Raw genomic sequence first — 14,133 nt, 5'->3', positions numbered from 1 at the left:
GTCCCTTCCGACCTTAGAAACTATGAAACTATGAAACTATACCATGCTCTGAAGAGTCCTCTTTCTGTATTGTCATAAGCAACAGAATGCTGATGAGACTTCAGAACTTAGAAATGAAACTTTGTTGAAATATTGGTAGTGCATAAAGTAACTTTTGTGCTGAAAACTCAGAAAAACTAATTGCAATACCTGTACTAACCTGAAAGAGGCATTGAGGTAGCAGAATCGATGGTTTTGTACATGGAATGATGAGACAAAAGAGTCATTTTAGTACAACTCTATATCTGCTATAAAAGGACAGTTTTGCCAGGAGGAAAAAAAGAACAGACAAATAATTCATTCCTCAATTTATCAATCTTTATTAAGGAGAGAATATACAATAATTAGATGCCTTTTGAGAGTTTATGAGTGTGCATGGCAACGTAAAATTTGTACAATATTTTGCTATCTAAAAACTTGACAGTTGCCATTTGGAAATGGAATTAAAATCACCATGACATTTATGGTATTCCAATGCTTTGAATAAATTTAGAATATACAATTGTGTGCTGAAGTGGCTCTAATACCATGGTAACTAAAAATTTACCAGGGTATAAGGGAAAAAAAATTCTTTGATTGACATAACATTTTCAACATTATTTCACAATTGATAGAAATCTGTCATGTACATATGATAGGTTGCAGGGGCTGTAATCCAAATTTTGATACACACAAATATGGGAATATTTAATTGAAAATGGTGAAAAGGTAAATTTCTTCAAGATAAGACATACAGGCTTATAGTTTATGAATATATTTGTAATTATAAAGTCCATTTTCTGACTTCCAACCACAGAATGGACAGACATAAAATTTATATATTAGATTTGACTGCTGTTGTAAATATAGTTGACATTTTATTTTTAAGTCACACTGATGGTTATTTTCATACAGTTCCAATTCATCATTTACAGTTAAACCCAATTAATTTGATTGGCAGATTTTGTTTCCCATTGGTCCCTGTCAATGTTATATTGCTAGAAATACTTTGAGACTATTTTAAAAACGTTCCTTTGTCTTGGTTTGTTTGGGGTTTTCTTCAGCCGCTGGACTGGAAAAAAATGATCTGTTGCTTTCATACATGTCATTCCTTTGTAGAATGTAATCAGTCCATCAGAAACATGTGCTCATCAGCATTGTCTTGTGCAACAAAATGTATGTTCGTAAAAAGGAGATGGAAAGCAGTGCTGCACTTCTGATCTTTGGCAAAAAAGTAAATGTTATGTTACTTCCCTATGTTGTCATTCAGATGGGAAAATACAGAGCTAGCTTTTGGGATTTGGAAGTTAAGCACATTTTGATCTGCACTTAAACTGCTTGCCCGAGAAAATGACTTAATTTAGGCCCCTGGCAGATATTACCATGACTGCACAATTAGGTTCAGAGGAATTTTATGCCCAATTCCAAAAATCACAATTCCTGCACTATGTACATGCCTGTTACCTGCAGGCTGCCATGTTCAAAGGGTGCATGTGTTAGGGCCTCCGGTCAAGGAGCCCAGCCTTGGTTAATTGCCTAGGGAGCCATACCTACCTTGAGTCCCTGCTGTCAAGGTCTTCTCCAGCTAATTAACTGGTTGGTTTCCTGATTGGCTCCTGGGCGCACTACCTGCCTATTTATCCCTATTTAGGGCAGCAGACTTCCAGGCTAGCCAACAGTTCTGACCCCAGTCTGTTTTGGCAGATCTCCTGGATCCTGTGCTCTTTGGCTTTCCTGGTTCCTGACCTTGGTTTGGCTCTGTTCTCAGACTTTGACCCATGGATTATCCCTTGGACCTGGTAACTTGGTATCTGATTCCCAGACCCTGACCTAGGGCTGTGTTTTGGACTCTGTCCCTTTCCTCCCGAACTTGGTAATTTAGTGCCCAAATTCTGACCCAACCCCTGACCCTTGCTTTCCCTCAGTGGCAAAACCATTAGGCCAGAATGCCTGTGACCTAGTCCCTAACAGCACGTGCATAAGGGTGGCATGTACAGCTTCTGGATGCCTACATACCATGTGCTCAAAATTAAGCATAATATGTTTTATTGTGTTGTAAATATCTTGCATGTGTGGCATGTTGCCATTTAACTGGCATGTTGCTAGTTAATTGCATGATAACATGTTAATTGTGTGATGCATATAACAACTGCAGGGGCCTTATAATTACAAATGTAATGCACATATGACCACAGGCACTGCAACAAAATAATAAATAGGTAATGACATCATGGAAATGTCAGATAATGCTGATATTATCTAAGTATCAATATTTTCTTGGTGGTCCCCAATGACTAGGATGATTGACTCCATCAAAGATGCTTATAGAATCAATAACTACCTTGGAAAATCTGACTAAGATCTGTTTTATACCCTGGCTACCTTTTACAATAGTGAAGCAGCTGGAATGATAATAGTGCTATGTTGCAACTTAAAACCTGGGACTGAGTCTATTATATTGTATTTACCTGAATCGAATATGACTTTGAATTTAAGACAACCCTCCAATCATAAGATTCTACACATGGAAAAATTATAAATTTGTTACATGGAAAATTGCATAGAATCTAATGATTAGAAGGTCATCTTAAATTCATAGCCCCACTGGTGCACTGGGGCAAGATGTAGTGGGCAGGTGGTAGGGGATTCAAGTGGCCTAAACTCTGCCATTTGCTGCCATTGCTACCTGCCCCACATCTGGTGCCTGTGTGCCCCAGTGACTGCACCCCTACCACTTCCCCACTCTCCCACCTTGTCCTCTCCTCTGTGGTGCCTGCATCCCCTGGCATATGACCTCCCACTTGCTACCCCATCCTGCCTACCCCCCATGATGTCTGCCACCACCACTTTGTCCCCCATTCTCCCTGACTCTTGCTGCCACCTCTGGCCTCCCCATCTCCCCTCTTCCTCTCCCCCTCCTGCTACTGTTGCCTATGCTCTGGCTTCAACTCCTACTTTGGTCTGGCATGTGGAGCATGTGGTCACTCCAGCACCTGCCCATCCAGGCAGCAGTGATTGCAGCAGCAGCATTGGACCTGGCTGAAGCCAGAGATGGAGCTGCCTTGTGCCTAGGTAAAGGTTGGAGCAACCATGTGCTCTGGGGCCAGAGCTGGAGGGTAAAGTGGTAGCATGAGGTGGGAGCAGGGGCTACAGGTGGCTGATGTGGGGGACAGGCTGGAGCGGAATAGAGGCTACAAGGGAAGGAGGTGGCAGTGGCAGTGGGGAGGGAGTGAGAGTAGGCAACAACAGCAACGATTTTGACTCTAAGCCTGGGTCATAGTCTAAGCCACAGCAGCCATCAACTCCCTGTGACCCCATCCCACCCAGTTGTACTTGAATCTAAGATGAGGGCATGTGTATGTGTCCCTGCCCCCCTGCATGTTAAATACAGGAAAAAAACTCATCTTGGATCTGAGTAAATACAGTAGGTTCTGTGATCTTTAGTTAAATGTCATGTTCTTGAAAGTAGACACTATCTACCTTTACATCTTTAAAACACTTACTTTTTTTTAAATCTTGTCTTTTCTGGACAGATACAATAGCACTTTCTGGCTTTGTTATACCACTTGGAAACAGTAATTGGCAGCCAGAGAACACTGCCCAGTTCACAGAGTGTTTGTAGCTGTCTTGCTGCAGCAGAGCAATGCAAAACATCTTCCCTCTACTTTTCCATGACTCCTGTAGCTCCCTACAGTTTCCTGTTTATGTGAATCTCAGATTTGCCCTCTTTCTTGCCTCCATATCCTTCTGGCCTATCCACTCTCCTGTATACTAGTGTCTCCCATTTCCTGCCCTTTATGTAGGTGGATCTAATGTAAAAAGTAGCTTTTGAGGGAAAAAAAATGGAATAATTGTTTTTGCTAGTAATTTTCACAACTCAAAGTTTATATCTTTAAAAAGAAGCTGGTGAAAAAAATACCGTCAGAGAAACCAAATAATTATTTAAAGAAATACTCTAACATTGTTCTCAGTGGGAATGAGGTTACAGTCTTCTCTCAGTAAAGATATTCTTTTTAAAGCCAGGAAATCATCTCCCATTACTCTCAATGTCTGCTTAGAATAACTCAGAAAAGAGGAGGGAACTGCTCCCAGATGGTGGTCTCCTAAGCATTCATGAGATGGAAAAGAGCACCGAGTCCTATGGACAATTGTGGAGGGTGTATGCCTTTCTCAAATGACCAAATGACAATGGTATTAACTACGTCTTAGACCCTTTGCAGACAATAAGTGGCTGTACTTTTGAAAGAGCCATTTTTCATATAAATGTCTGTAGTTGAATGTTATTCTTCTACCTCTTCTTTAGGAGGTATATATAATCAGGAAAAATTACATTACTCTTTAAAAAAGTTCCCCAGATATAGCTTATGTGATTTTAATGAGTTTTACCTATAAGACAAGTTTGAGGACTTTATATTACTATTATCCACAAAATCAACACCAGGTGTTTAATTTCTTAAAGGACCATTTTAATTATTAGCTCCTAAACTAATTAACAGTTTTACATATTATATTATCTGAAAATTCATTTTGTACACGAAGGAACACACACACTGTAATTTTTGTACATCATGAGATTGAATTTCTACTTCATCCTTAACTGCAGAGGAGCAACTGATTGTTCCATAGTATTTGCATTCCTGGACAGAAGATGCCACAGCTTGATAACATCAGGATAAAATTAAGTAGAAAGCAACTAATATTTGGAAAAAGTACTAACTATAATATAAGTTGCAACCATTACTAAATTTTGAAAACAAAAATTAAGACAACCATTTACAAGAGAAAAAGAGTTGAGGGTAAAAGAGTAGATAGATAGGCACTAGGCAGATGGATCTTGATGGGCCAGTTGGCATCTTGGAATCATAGAGAATTAGGGTTGGAAGGGACCTCAGGAGGTCATCTATTTCATAGATTTCATAAACAGTAGGGCTGGAAGGGACCTTGGAAGATCATTGAGTCCAGCCCCCTGCCCCAGGGGCAGGAAGTCATCAGGGGTCATAGGATCCCAGCAAGATAAACATCCAAATTTCTCTTGAAGGTGTTCAAAGTAAGTACTTGAACCACCTCCGGTGCAGTCTATTCCAGACCTTGGAGGCTCAGACTGTAAAAAAAAGTTCTTCCTTATGTCCAGCCTGAAATGGTCCTGAAAGAGTTTATGACTCTTCATCCTTGTCATCCCCCAGGGTGCTCTGGTGAACAGATGATCCCCCAGATCCTGGCAAGCACCCCTGATAAACTTCTAGGAAGATAAACTCTAGTCCAACCTCCTGCTCAAAGCAGGACCATCCCCAACAAGATCATGCCAGCCAAGGCTTTGTGTAACTGGGCCTTAAAAACCTTCAAGGATGGGGAGTCCACAACCTCTCTGGGTAACCTGTTCGAGTGTTTTACTCCCCTCCTAGTGAGAACATTCTTCTTAATATCTAACCTAAACTTTCCTTGCTGCAACTTGAGACCATTGCTCCTTGTTCTGTCATCTGCCATCACTGAGAACAATCTAACTCCATCCTCTTTCAACGCCCCGCCCATCTCAGGTAGTTGAAGGCTGCTATTAAATCCCCTCCCAATCTCCTCTCCTCTAAACCAGTTAAGCCCAGTTCCCTCAGCCGCTCCTCATAAGTCATGCCCCCTCAACATTTTCATTGCCTTCTGCTGGACTCTCTCCAATTTGTCCACGTCTTTTCTGTTGTGGGGGGCCCAAAACTGAATACACTACTCCATATGTGGCCTCACCAGTGCTAAATAGAAGGGAATTATCACTTCCCTTGACCTGCTGGCAACACTCCTACTGATGCAGCTCAGTATGCCATCAGTCTTCTTGGCAACAAGGGCACACTGTTGGCTCATATTCAGCTTATTGTCCACTGTAACCCCCAGGTCCTTTTCTACAGAGCTGCTGCCCAGCCAGCCAGCCCACAGCCTGTACTGGTACAGGACTTTGCACTTTTTGAACCTCATGAAATTCCTTTTGGCCCAATCCTTTAATTTGTCTGGGTCACTCTGAACCTTAGCCCTACCCTTCAGCATATCTACTACCCTGCCCCAGCTTGTGTCATCTGCAGACTTGCTATGGGTACGCTATATGCTATCTTCCAGGTTGTTGGTGAAGACATTGAACAAAACCAGCCCCAAGACTGAACCCTGGGGCACTCCACTTGAAACCAGCTGCCAACTAGACATCCAGCTATTGATTACTATTCTCTGAATCCAATGTTTCAGTCAGTTTTCTATTCACCTTACAGTCCATTCATCCAGCCCATACTTTCTTACCTTGCATGTAACAATGTGTTGGGAGACCGTATCAAGAGCCTTGCTAAAATCAAGGTACATCACATCCACTAGTGTTCCTGCATCCACAGAGCCAGTCACCTTGTCATAGAAGGCAATCAGGTTAGTCAGGCATGACTTACCTTGGTGAATCCATGCTGACTGTTCCTCATCTTCTTCTCCTCCAAGTGCTTAGAAATGGGTTCCTTGAGGATCTGCTCCATGACTGTTGCAAGGACTGAGGTGAGGCTGAAAGGTCTTTAGTTACCAGGATCTTTCTTTTTCTCTTTCTTAAATATGGGCACTATGTTTGCCCTTTTCCAATCATCTAGGACCTTTTCTGATCATTATGAATTTTCAGAGATTATGGCCCAAGGTTCTGCAATCTCATCAGCAAAGTCCTTTGGCAGCCTCGGGTGCATCCCATCTGGCCTCGGGAGCATCCCAGCCAAATCCCTCAGCACGCTCAGGTGCGTTCCATCCCATTTGGCACCATTTCTGGCTGTATCTATCCAGCTTTTCTAAATAGTCCTTACTCTGTTCTTTTGCCACTGTTGCTCACCTCCTCCCCAGATTGTGCTGCCTGGTACACTAGTCTGAGAGCTGACCTTACCTGTGAAGAGAGAAGCAAAAAAATCATCAAGCACTTAAGCCTCTTCTGCATCCTCTGTCACAAGGTTGCCTCCCCCATTCAGTAAGGGGCCCACACTTTCCCTGATTTTTCTCTTGTTACCAACCTACTTGTAAAATACTGTGTCAATAGCTTGCCTATCAGTATCCTGGTGACAGAATCAATAGTGACACAAATGTAGCTCTGAAGTGGGGCTTGTTGACAAAGTGGACTAATATATTATTTTGCTTTTAAGGCTCATACTCAAATCTTCATTAGAGTCCAAGAGAAATTAGTTGTGTTAGGGTGACAATATTTGGATCTTTGGGTGCACTGGGTTTGCAGCTACATATAAGGCTTCAACCTGTGGCCTAGCAGAGCTGCTAACCACAAGGCAGAATGATAGCTATGCCAGCCATTTGCTTATGATAAGTAACCATCTTAACTGTGTTAACCATCTTTCTGAAAAAGCAGCAAGAGAGTCTGTGTGAGTCTATGTGCTGTGAACGAGGTAAAGTTTTAGGAATGTGGAAGATGGTACAACCTGAGACTAAAAAACAGACTGAAATGTGAAAAACAACACGTAATTGGTAACAGAATCCGAGATGAACAAATGCAAAAAGGTGAATGGTGATTGGTGAAGAAGACTCCAGAAGCTTCCAGGTTTTGGTCAAAGTCCATCCGTTGACCAAAGAAGAGAAGTTAAGATCTTAGACATGCACTCATAGCAAAAAGGCATGTAAATAAGTAATATGCATAGGCAATTCCATGCTAATGAAGCAAACAGTAAACATAGGTGGAGCTTGGGAGAGGAGGTGAAATGGGTGGAACAAAAGGAGGAGTGAATGTTAATGAGTATAAACCAAAGGGAATAAATGTGGGAAAAAACTATTGTCACTGCTGCTCGCTGTGTCCATAGACTGGGTGTCTGTGGGGGAGCTCACCTGAAGCTGTCTCCATTCTAAATAAATGTGTTGTGAGCAATGTGTGCAAGCAGCATTTTCTCTCTGTCTTCTCTGGCTAATGAGTAACAGGACCCATGAGTGATTAGATCATCTTCTCCCTAGTCATTGGGTGCTGCATAGTCAGAGTCTAACAAGTTGTATCATTTCAACCATGTGTGGTCATTCATCTGTCTTTGCTCAGGAGAAGGCAGGATGAGAAATAATATGAATGTTTAAGGTAAAGGAGAATGGAAGAGCTGTGTTGGGAAGTTTTATTACTCCTTCCATTCCTGGCTATTGCCAGTGCTAACCCTCTCATTTCTCTGAAGTTGCTGTCTCAGAATTATTTACTATATGAACAATAATAATAATCTGTGATTTTTTTTAAGTCATCAGGCTAAGAACATCTTTCTCAACAGCAGTCTCTCAGTATTCCTCATTCTTCTAGTAAGGAGAGATTTCATCAGTGAATCCATAGATGACTGAGGATGTCAGCCTGAGATCCAGATGCTCAACTGCTGATGCAGCAAGTGATTCCAGGAAAAAGGACTAGATCCTAGTGATGCTGAGTCACAGCTTTGTGCCTCTTGTCTACATGCCACCACAGTGAAGTGAGTTTGCTCAGAATGATTGATGGCTTGTTGCCAGTACTGTTGGAGACAGTTCAGTGATTGAGTCTTCCTGGTATTGGTGTCACTATCACAGTTCTTCAGATTGGCCTTCAAGGTGTCTTTGAATTTCTTCTTTTGCCCACTTCTAGAGCTCTGACCTCTGACTTGGGAGTATAGGACCTGTTTTGGGAGCCACTTGTCAACTATCCTTATGGCATGTCCTGTCTAATGGAACTTATGCCATACAAACGTGATTTCAAAGCTGTGGTGTTTGCTTGAAGCAGAATGCTGGCATTTTATTCTTCTGTCCTTCCAACCGATGTGGAGGATTGCCCAAAGACATCACTAACAGTAACATTCCAAAGCTTTCAGATGTTGTCAGTATGTCAAATAAGTTTCACTTCCATACAACAGGATAGAGGTGGCAATACTTGGTAGATGAGAAGTTTGTTTTGGGTCCTGGTGTTACTGGTCATTGAAGACACAGTTTTGGAGATTCCCAAAGGAAGCACTATCAGATTTTATCCAGTGTTGAATATCACTCGTCTGTTTACTTTTTGGTAAAAGTGGCTACACTGGTAGTGGAAATGCTCAACATTATCCAAGTGTTGCCCTCTAATTGTAACATGTGGAGCAGCAGCTGGTTGGTTTAGGGTGGGTTGGTAAAGTTGCTGGTGAATCCAAGCATTTCATGTACTTCAGAGACACAATCAAGGCTAACCTGGAGCTTTTCAATAGAGTAGTCACAGACACTTTCTTCAGTGGGTTGAAGATCAGTAAAGTGTTGGTTATCTTGGATTTGGAATGTCACAGGTTGATGATGGAGGATCTTGTCCATACAGTACCAGCTACTGACTCCAGATGGAAGTCTATCAGCAAACAGATGTGGAATAGCTGTGATATAGATGGAAAAGAGTGTTAGTGCAGTCACTCACCCTTGTTTGATTCCTCTTCTAATGGTGAAAGGCTCCATTTCTGGGCCATTGCTTAAGGAAGTTGCTGTCATGTCATTATGGAGAAGTCTGATAAAGGTAATACGTTTTGGGCATTCAAATCTCATCTGGATCTTCCATAGAGTTTCTCAGTTGATTGAATCAAAGACCTTAGTCAGGTCAATGAAGGTCATGTAAAGGTCTTGGTGTTGTTTGTGGCATTCTCCTGAAGCTATTTAATAACAAAGATAATATGTATTGTATCTCTGAGTGGTCTGAAAACACGTTGGGACTCAAGTAGAATCTCCTCCATGAGGAAGATGAGTCTATAAAGGAATACGTGGGCAAGACGCTTTCTACCTATGAACAGAAGTACAATACCACAATAATTGTTCCTATATGATCTATCTCCCTTAAATACAGTAACAATTCTGGCATCTACCAAGTCAGTGGGAATCTGTTCATGTTCCCAGATTTTCATAATAATAATAATGTGTAGGTGGCAAGAGAGCTTTTTTCCACCTTGCTTATAAATTTCAGCTGCTATTCCTTCAAGACGATGTGAGTTGTTGTTCTTCATCAGTTTAATGGCTTCCAAGGCCCTTTGGTAAGCTCTCCTAGTGATCGGTGGTGTCAGGATCATCAGAGATGTCAGAGACTTTCTCACAGATGCATTGCTTGAGATGATCGTTTTAGCAGTGTCTTTCAAAGACTTAATATTGAACCTCTTTCTTGGTTGCTGCTTTTGTTTACATCATTTTTGGGGCAAGACAAATGAACCTGATGGAAAATATCAAATGATGGTGAGCAGTCATCTGTGCTGGTAATAGCTCTGGTAACATGGAAGTTATGACAGTAAGGAGCACACCCTATGACGTATTCAGTCAGGTGCTAGTGTTTGGAGTGGGGGTATTCATGTTGTCTTCAATTTATTGCTTTGGTGGAATATGGAGCTTGTGATGATGAGAGTATGTTCCAAGTACTTGGTCATTTTAACATTTTAACTGACCTTCCATAGTTCAGAGTCCCTGCTCATTTAGCAATGAAATCATTACCAAGAAGAATTAATTTATCTTCTTTGGAAACTGTTATCAGGACTTGGTTGAGTTTAGAATATGTTTCATCATCTGCATCAGGAGTCAAAGCATATGGACTCATGATGGTAGCTTGTTGTCTGTTAGTCAGTTGAAGACAAAGGATCAGGAGAAACTGATTGATCTGTACAAGCGAGTAAAAATCCTGGTCTTGATAGCACAGCCAGTATGGTTAATGTGTCTGTCTTTCTATCTTTTCCTTTCTAAAAAAGAGGGGTAGCCACCATTATGATCTGAGCTGGCCCTTTACTGTGTGTCTGGTCTCACTAAGTGCAGCAATGTCAATATCAAATCAGACAAGTTCTCTGGCCACAAGTGCTGTCCTTCACTCAGGTCAGTGCCTGTTAGGGTTCTCCATCAGGGTGTGGATATTCCAGGTTACAAACTTCATTACTTGATTTAGACTACAGATAGAGTGATCCCAACTGGACACTGTTTTCCAGTCAGATAAAACAAAACAGACTGTTTAGAGTATCCTTTCTAGCCCCCTCCCCTACAGGGTGAGCCAAGTAAACCCTAGGTAGTCTTGCTTAGTCATGATTGCCGATGCTAAACTGTACACCTCTCTCAGTTCCAAGTACAAAACAAACACCATACAATCATTACTTCAGTATAGGCCCACAACTAGGCACTTCTGGTTATCATTAGCACTTGCCCCTTCACCAGTTGCCATAGGAGTTACTACTGAAGGGAAATGCCTCTGCATGCCTTCTTTTAAGGTGGGGTTACCATTGCCATCATCAACCACATGATACTTCATGGGAAGGAAACCTTAATCTGATGGCAAGTAAAACCTAGAAGACTGGAGGTTTATATTCTGCTGTAGCCTTTTATCACTTTTGCAACTGTTGTAAAATATTCTTTCTTTGTTTATCTGTTCTGCTGTTGAGGACTTTTATTTTTTTGGTTTGCTGCTGGTCCAAAAACTTCACTTTCGACCTTTCTGCTGTATGTGACCATATCAGAAGTATACAACTCCATGTGACATCACTTCCTGAGTCATTAGTAGCACACAAGCCTTGCCACCATGTCAAGGTTGCGGTCCTTGGGAGAAGAAGCTATGATATGCCATATTTGAATAAAAAGTATTGAAAAGTATTTTTTCTAAGCACCTTCTTTATCTTGTTTCATTTATAGCCATGCAGGTAACAAATCAATTATTGTGATTCAAATTAATGACATGATGCAGAAATAAAATTAAACTAGGGATATTTCTAAAGTTTTATTTCCTATGAACTCTATTCATCATGGTTTTGTCCACTGTACTAGAATGTTTATTTCCATGTGTCCTCTAAGTATAATTCATGGCACTACAAAAAAGGGCATACAAAGGCATAGATATATCTCTGGCAACCATTCAACCAAATAACAAAAATGCCTGCTATGAGTTGAGATCTCATTTGGAAATGACAGACAAGAAGGAAGGTATGGGCATTTTAGGTGATCATAGGAAGACCATAAGTTATCAGAGTGATGCAGCCATAAAAAAAAGCAAATGTGACCTTAGATACAACATATGAGTTTCCAGTAGAGAGGGCTGAATACTAATACTGCTATATAGACCTTGATAAGACCTCATCTCAAATAGCAGAGAAAGGGTTTTAGACACCCATGTGTTTGAAAAAGGTAAGCTTGCACTAAAATAGAGGAAGAAAAGGCTATTAGGATAAGAGGAATGCAGAGGTTGTGTTATAAGAGACTGAAAGGGATTGATACATTTACGAAATTGAAATGAAGACTGAAATAAGATATGATAGCTGTGTATGAGAACATTAAGGCAGTAAACACCAAAAATGGAGAACAGCTACTTAAGCTAAAGAACAAAGTTGGCAATAGAACAAATGGCCATGGACTGGCCGTAAATGATTGGAAATGGTAGAAGAAGGAGTGAGATTCTAGAACGACCTTACAAAGAGAGCAGTGAGACAAACAACTGACATAGCTACATATGTTAATAGAAAGGATTGTATTACATGGTTGCTTGCAGTAACAGGAGTCTGGGCTTTGTGACACAAAGGACCCCTTCCAGTCCCATGTTCTTATCAGTTTCGAGTCTTTACCCAAGAAAGTTTTCTCAACAAAGCCCAGTTGTGCTAGCCAAGAAAAGACTACCCTATGTGGAATGAGACAACCTTCTTTACTCAGATTAAGAGTATGGACAAAAGCAACATCCATATCATTCCAAGTGCCCTAAATTTATTTATAATGCCACCTAGTCAGTGGCAGGCTTATCTCAGGTCCTGCTTTTACTGAGCACTTTTTACCAGGAAAGAGTCACCCTGTGACTGACACCAAACCCTCACATCTTCCCAAAACTCTAACCCCTCATACAGCAAGCAGAATACAAATCTGTGTGTGTGTGTGTGTGCGCGCACACACGCACACGCACACATGCACGCACATACACTCACACGCAGCTTGTGCTTTCACAGATCCCTGTACAGAATGCTCCATCTGAGACTCACCTGATTACACCTCGTTGGCTTTGGGACACTGTGGGCACATCTATATGAGACATTTACTGTGGAGTTGCTTAATTAGCTCTGCGGTAAAGTCTCAGTGTCTACATGTGTAGCCCTATTAGGCCATAGTAAACTAATTAACTCCACTGTAGTTTAGCACTCATAAAGTTAGAGCCTGTGATCAGGAAACCTGCACTAACTGTTTGAAGAAAGCCTCCTCCAGTTCATCGTCCTGGTCTGGTAATCTATATGAGACCCTCCACCATGATATCACCCTTGTTGCTCACTCCTCGGATCCTAACCCAGCAACTTTGAACAGGCCAATCTCCAGTTTCATACTGGAGCTCTGAGCAATCATGCAGCTTTTACGTAAAGCACAACTATTCCGTCTCTTCTCTCCTGCCTGTCCTTCCTGAACAGTTTATGCCCATCCATGACAGTGCTCCAGTCATGGGCGACTAGTGATGCCTTAGTGGGGGGGAAGGGGGGGCATGTGCCCCCCCGCAACCAGTCAGAAACCAGGGAGAGGGTCCCCCTGAGGCCAATCTCACTGACTGGGGGTGGGGGTACAGCTGATCACTGCGGCTACTTCTGGACGTGCTGGCACCCCTCTGGCCAGTGATTGCAGGAGGGGCGCTGGTGCTGCTGCCTGTCACCACTGCCCATTGCCTAAGCGCCAAGTGCGGCCAGTCAGGGGCTGCATCAGTGCTCTCAGAGGGTGCATCCACATGAGCACATACATGCCTCTTGACCCACCTCAAACCCCTTTGAGGGAGGGCAACAGACACATGTGGGAACAAAAAAAAGTTCCCTGTGCTGCAAACTTGCAGTGTGGGGAGAAAATTAGAGTCCTGGATATCCAGGGGTGTAAAATAATTGAAGTTTAAAAAAGCAGGGCAGGGCATGCTCCCTAACCATGCCCTGAGGCAACTGGAGGCTGGGTCCTCCATGGAGATGCTCTGGCTGCTAGAGCATCTCTATGGTTGACCCTCGCCCTGGTGCTGAAACACGCAGCCAGCGGGGCTGCATGTTTCAGCATGAGGGCTCTGGTGTGGTGAGTAAGGGGTTGGAGGAGCTGGAGGAAGGGAGAGGGGACCATGGGGGGGACCCCTGATGGCACTGCCCACTCCCCCAGCTTCCCCTCCATCTGCCAGCCTCTCCTGAGGCCCCCGAATGCCATCGGGGCTGGCCCCTT

The 14,133-nt window shown here is 42.4% G+C and overlaps 1 long non-coding RNA gene across 1 annotated transcript; it reads left to right on the top strand.

Annotated features, from left to right (window-relative positions):
• The first annotated feature begins 3,964 nt into the window (after window positions 1-3,964).
• On the top strand, window positions 3,965-8,714 carry LOC109302397. The gene is made up of 2 exons (XR_002098740.1): window positions 3,965-4,727; window positions 8,229-8,714. It is a non-coding gene; the product is annotated as an uncharacterized LOC109302397 (long non-coding RNA).
• Window positions 8,715-14,133: the final 5,419 nt, after the last annotated feature.

This window comes from Gavialis gangeticus, unplaced genomic scaffold (genome assembly GCF_001723915.1).
Source record: "Gavialis gangeticus isolate Ggan-Ray unplaced genomic scaffold, GavGan_comp1, whole genome shotgun sequence".
Taxonomy (NCBI): Eukaryota; Metazoa; Chordata; order Crocodylia; family Gavialidae; genus Gavialis; species Gavialis gangeticus.
This window is presented reverse-complemented; position numbering and strand designations above follow the sequence as displayed.